A 6725-nucleotide genomic window follows, 5' to 3' on the forward strand; every position below is an offset into this window, starting at 1 on the left:
GGGAGAATCACCTGGAATTTGCGTGGTTGGGTGCTGCTGGGCATTCAGGTTTCAGTGGAAATGCTGAACTGACGCAAGATTGTTTCTAAGGCTACAGTTCCTAAGTACACTTGATAGACTCTACGGTGGTAGTGTACTGGCAAATTCAGAAGTGCAGGGGCCCTTCATGATAGTCACAGGCATGCCTCTCACCTCTTTTTTGCTGCGGGGTTGAGAATGAGATCCTTGTTAATGCGTTCTCCCACAAAAACAGATGTCCCTAGGAGACAATAAGTATGACAGGGGAGAGTGTTAGCTACTGAGAAGAATATTCTCAGTGGCTGACTCACCTCCTTACACTCTGATTGGCTCCAATCAGCAAGAAAGGATAAGGAAGCATGTTAGAAGACTCTTCTCAGTGGCTTACAGACTCCCCTTTCATGCTGATTGGCTGGTAGAATGCTGGAGACATAGGGACCCTGCCCCCCCAAAAGTAAGGAGTCTAAAGCCCCTGAGACCCCAGACAACTACACCCCTGCTCTGCAGACATAGAGGAAGCCCCATCAGAGCACAGTAGGGCTCACTTCTGAGTAAGCACGCTTAGGCTTACACAGGACACAAGATTGTGCAAAAGAAGGGCTCAGGATTTTAGCCTTCTTTTGTTTCTGGTAAGATTGATTCACGGCAGTTGCAAACAAACAACTTCCCTTTGCCATATAGCAAAAATACTTTGGATAGCGTCAGCTTAGCTGAGTCCAATTTATTTCCCAAAGTGAGGAATCTCTGGAGTACAAATTAGGATACTAAACGTTTCAAAAGTTATGTTTGATTGGACCACCAGGGGCTTAATTTGAGCTAGGGCTCAACCCCACTATCTTTAGTCAATGGTAAGGTTTAAACCTAGATGACTAGAATATCAATACTTGTGGCAAAGTCCATCGGACAATTTCTGGTGGGTCTTGCCCCACACAGCAAGGGCTATTTGACTAGGTGAATTTAGCTCTAATCCAGAAAAGCACTTTTAAGCAATAGTGAATACTCGGGAGCACTTGACATATATTTTCTTTATATCTCCCATTTATTTATATTCCATTATTTCTCCAGGAAGCTTAGGGTGGCTGGCAAGAGGGTAACCCCCCTCATTGTTATCCTTACAACAGCCCTCTGAGATAGTCTCCAAACACTCTTCACAACTGCAGCACCCCGTAGCTATAATATGAGATATTGAGTGTGTACTCTTATTTTGTTATTTAAAATATACCAATGGACTATGAGGATTTTAGTTTACTTAAAAAAAAAAAAAAGAACATCACAAGACCCACCCGTGTTAAGTACGCTTTCCTCATTATTGAGTACCCAGCCATGGCAGTGAGCCAGACCTGAGCCATGAGGTGTTAGGGAAGAACTTTCAGAAAGGACTGAGCCTAGGTGCTACTCAAGTTAACAAACGTTTGGTGGTAAGGTTGCTACTATGACAAGCTTTTTGACAACATCAGCCTATTTTTTTCTTTTTGTCTTCCTCCCCCATCCCCGCTTCCTCCTCCTGCTTTGCATAACATCCAGCCTGAAGAAGAGTTTTGCAGAATTTGAAAGCTTGCTCACTACTTTCTTTTTTTCTAATATAGGGAGCCCAACTGTGGGTTTTGAACTTTTCTTACGGACCAACATGGCTTGATTTGTTTTTTCAGAAGCTTTTGTTCCATGTGATTCTTATGTTTAACTTGGTATGAATGTCATTCAAGCTACTGATAATGTTTGCTTGGCAAAAAGATATAATAAGTGTGAAACTTGCAACAAAACACAAGTATAAGTAGGACCTTGAAAAAAATTGCAGTGTAAAGTGCTCCCTGTACAGGATCCCAGCTACTCCATTTCATTCCCAACCAATCTTCCATTCTATATGCACAGAGAGAGAGAGTCAGCATTCCATTGTCCATTCAATATTCAGTCCTCACTGGGCTGTTTTGGCTGTTTCTAATTGGGGGGGTTGTTTTGTGTTTTATTGGTAATTTTGCAAACCCCAAGGCTCCCCCAAACCTGCTGATACCTCCCTCTTGTGAGTAATACATAAGCAACAATACACCCTCTCAACACTAGAAGTAGAAGCAATGATGCTTGATAAGTTAGAGTAGCAAGTTGAACATGGCTGTATATGGCAGGTCAAACCGGAGTATGGACAATTGAAAACAAAATCCAAATTGCAATATCAGCACCAAACTGAAGGGGGCAGTGTGCTCTTATATTTTTATATATTTTAAGACAAGTATGAAAGTTTCTGGATCAGGCTAAAACACCACCTACAGTATTCTAGCATCCTATTTCACACAGTGGCCAACCAAAAATCCACAAGCAGGGCATGAAGACTATGGGTTTCCCCCACTGCTGTTTCCCCAAAACTGGTGTTTTCAGGGGCATCATGCTATAAATAGAAATTCCTTTTAGCTATCATGGTTCATTTACACATGCAGTAGAATAAGAATGAGGAACATAGGAAGCTGTCATACTGAATCAGAACATTGGTCTATCTACCTCAGTATTGTCTACACTGACTGGCAGTGGCTTTCCAGACAGGGAATCTTTCCTAGCCCTACCTGGAGATGCTGGGGATTGAAGCTGGGGTTTTCTGCATACAAGGAAGATGCTGTATCAGTGAGCTATGACCCTTCCCCTGTGGCCTTCCAGATGTTAGCTACGCTAGCTGGGACTGTTGGGAGTTGTAGTCTAACATGGAGGGCCACAGGTTCTCTGCAGCAGAATATAGTAGAATGGGCTGTACTACTTCAGGTGGAGATTACAATTAAAAAAAATACTTTGTGTAACAACTCCATCCATGTAGAACACTAGCACATGAGATGTTACATTCATGCTTGAGCACTCACAAACACATGTCCTTCAAACGACCACATGGGTGCATTTTCCCCAGAATTGTAGGCAATGCTAAAGAAGCCAGAGATAGAAAATAAGAGAAAGGTGCAATTAATGATGCCATAGCGTGAGTTCAGTTTGCCTGGAGCTCTGTTCAACATCAGACAGCACATGAGTCAGTCTAGCCCAGGATTCTGCCCAATTGTTGGGTAACATCTCGATACCAATTTATCTTTGTTCTATTGGCTTTCAGATGGATGCAGGCTTTGTGCAGTTTTCTTAGCGCTCAGAACTGCATTCATCCACAGCTCTGGTGATTGAGACGTATTTCATGCTTTTGCTAATTATCAGTGCAAAAAAACTACTGCAATAAGGAAATGCTTGAGTACATGGAGAACTGACATTTCCTTCAAATCCATTCTGGTTTTACCATTCTATGACAGAACAGACTTTCCTGGGCGGCCAGGTCATCATCTTCTTTTCTTACTGCATGCCACATTTTATGACCACATTTTGATAGCGCTTGTGTTACTTTATCTCTTCAACAACCCTGTAAGGTAGGACAGGATTATTACCCACATATTGCAGATAGGGAAAGCTGAGGCTGAGAGACACATGACTTGCCCAGGATCCCCTAGTGAGTTCTTGGCAGAGATGAGATTTTAACTGGATACCACATGAATCACAATTCTCTTTCTTAGCCACAGTGTTACTCTGATTGACTGCAACAGAACATTATTACTGAGGCAGATTAGGGGAACCTTAGACAGAGAAACGATTACCTGTAAAATAGTTCAGCGCTGTGTGTTCTAATTTAGAGACTATGGCACCACACACTTAGATTAGCAATTGCTGCCCAACAAAGTGATATTCTGAAGGCTCTTTGCTCAACACCAGTTTACCATTGCAGTAGTGGTTGGAACAGGTTTTTTAGTATAAGGGCAGAGGGGAAGAACAATCTTTTATCTCTCTGGCCAGTATTTTCCACACTATCTCATAGTTTCCACACATCCCTTACGTGTATTCTCAACAATCATCTCTCTCTTGCTGTCTTGGGAGCAGAGAAAACAAGAGGCAGCACAGAACGATTTGGTGTGCATATTCATTTCTTGCATACACAATTCATGACATTTGCTGTACAAAAGCTATTCTGCAATGTAGTGCACCTGCTTGCTCGCTCTTTGTGGTGCACTGTTGTCTGAGCTGCATAAGGTTGACAGAAGGGGAGGCTACTCTGGAGAGATGGGCTTGCCTTTCAAAGTAGGGGGTTAGGGCTGGATGATCTTTCTGTGGTTTTTATTGAATGTTTTTCATCTAGCCCTGGGAAACCTGCCACAGTGTGTGTGTTAACAACCACATTTCACATAGCAATGTCTGTCACATCACATCTAAAAAAAATTATATCAGATCTCCCCCAACCTGGTGCCCTCCAGATGTCTTGGACTACAACTCCCATCAGCCGAGCCAGCACGGCATATGATTGGAGTTGCAGTCCAAACTTTCTAGAGGGCACCAGGTTGTGTGTGTGTGTGTGTACTAAATGCACCCATGATACACTTACTCAGTTCAGACAGATGTTTTGTTAATACAATAAAAACCTCTTAATACAATAAAAACGTAAGTTACTTACAAGCATTCCCCAGTGATATCAGTGATAGCATTGACTTCTAATATGTGCCCATAGTCATATAATGACATTGCACACAAGAGATCACAAACAATGATGGTACTAGTGCAAATGGGACAAATTGCATTTTATTGGCAGTCTCCATGTACAGACATTAGTCTCCAAAACCCGCAATGCATCCAAGGGAAGAGATTCTGTATGCCCAACAATGAAGCGCATTGACCTCTCTCACAAAAAGAGAACTCAGTACAAGCCATTCAGATAAATGTGACCTAGTTGCTTCCTAGCTACAACCCCAGTATCAGACAAGAGTCAAGAATGCAGACACTGGGTTGCCCAGGGCTAGCCCTGCTATTAGACAGAGTTAGGTGATTGCCTCAGGCAACAGAAACTAAGGAACAGGCAGTGGCAGTGAGGGGACAGAGTTGTGAGTGCCATGCAGCACCGAATTTTCCTGCTTCTCTCAGGTGTGGTGGAAGGTGCTATACTGTCATTAGGGATGAAGTAAGATTTAGCTCAGACCAGTCAGTTCTGCATGTTGAGGCAGGAGGGTGCCACCTTCCCCTTTGACTCAGGGAGCAAAATATCTTGGGGTTGTCACAAGTAGGAAAAGGAATGTTTAACCAGAATAAGTCTGGCAAAAATTGGAAGCAGATCTATTCTACATCAGCCTGATATATTAGTTCTGCCCACCAAGCTGTTGCTGCTTAAAATTCCTGCCCATGGTGACAAACACACAATGCAATATCCTTGGGATGATGAAACAGTGGATGAGTTCTGTTTACACTTAGGGGCTGAATAATTGTCTTGTTTTGCATTTGGAATAACTTTACAAATCCCACCCTCTGCCACTGACCTGTTGGGCCTCACTTCCAATGTATGTGAATTGATAATGTTCTCTGAAACATATGAAATAGATCTCACCAGAACAGAAAGAAATATATGATATGCCTGTATAAAAATTACAGTAGAAGGGGTCAATTTTCCACATTAACTTGCTTCAGCTGTGGCAGTTTTGATTGGATCGGTTTGAAATTTGGCACATTCGTAGTCCTCATCAGGTAGACTGTGTATGCTATATTTCAAGTGATTTGTTCAAGAGGTGTCATTTTTCAAGTTATAGAATGTTGAGGTTTATAATGGTAGGATTTTTTTTAACGAAAGGGCCTTTGAATGCCCCTTTAACACTGCTACACATTTTGTAGGCTAAGATTGGTAGTGATGGGCAAGTTGCCTTTTGGGGAACCTTATCCCCCCCGAAACATCTTTTCATTGTGGAATCCCTGATAAGTTTCAAAGGACACTGCTCCACACACACTCTCCTGAGCCAACTGTGTAAGTTACTAATGAGTCAGTTGTTTAACTAGGGATTGGGAGCTATAGTATACAGGTGAATGGAAAGGGTGTGGCACTTGCTGACCCCTCCCCCCCACACCAATTAATATAAATTTCATAAATAAATAAATAATGTTGGGGTCCTGCAATTATTGATTGCAGCTCTGTGGAACACTATGGTTCGGATTGATCTGATGCTTTAAAACTGGACACTTTTTCAGCCCCTTCTTACTTGCTATGTTCCTTTTTATGAGAATAACAGTGCTATCCTATACATGTCTACTCAGAAGTAAGTCCCATTAAACTCAATGGGTCTCACTTCTGAGTAGACATGTCTAGGATTGCGCTGCATGGCTGCCCGGCTTGTAACCCTCCCAAAAGCAAAGCTGTTGTCAATGGATTTGGGAGATGATCCAGCAGGAATCTCTCCTGACCAGGAGTGTAGTAGCAAATTCAGAAGTGCAGGGTCCCATCATGTTAATCACAGCCATGCCCCGTCCCTGTGTTTTTGCTGTGGGGTTGAGAATGTGATTCTTGATAATGCCTAGTAACTAATAAGCATGAAAGAGAAGAGTGTAAGCTACAGAGAAGAATCTTCTCAGACTGATGGACTGATTGGCTCCAATCCACAGGAAGGGACAAGGAAGCATGTTAGAAGACTCTTCTCAACAATCTGCTTTCTTGCCGATTGGCTTGTAGGATGCTGGAGACATAGGGACTCTGCTGCCACTCTGGTCCCAAAAAAGTAAAGGGTCTAAGACACACACACCCCAGACCCTGCACGACTACACCCCTGCTCCGGACATTCTTAATCCTCTGCGGATTTCACTAGGAAGCAAACGGGATTAATTTCTGAGCAAACCTACTCAGGACCAGGTCTCAAAATGCAGTTTTGACCAAAGCAGAAGACCAAAGAAGG

Source organism: Rhineura floridana, chromosome 1, assembly GCF_030035675.1.
Source record: "Rhineura floridana isolate rRhiFlo1 chromosome 1, rRhiFlo1.hap2, whole genome shotgun sequence".
NCBI classification, from domain to species: domain Eukaryota; kingdom Metazoa; phylum Chordata; class Lepidosauria; order Squamata; family Rhineuridae; genus Rhineura; species Rhineura floridana.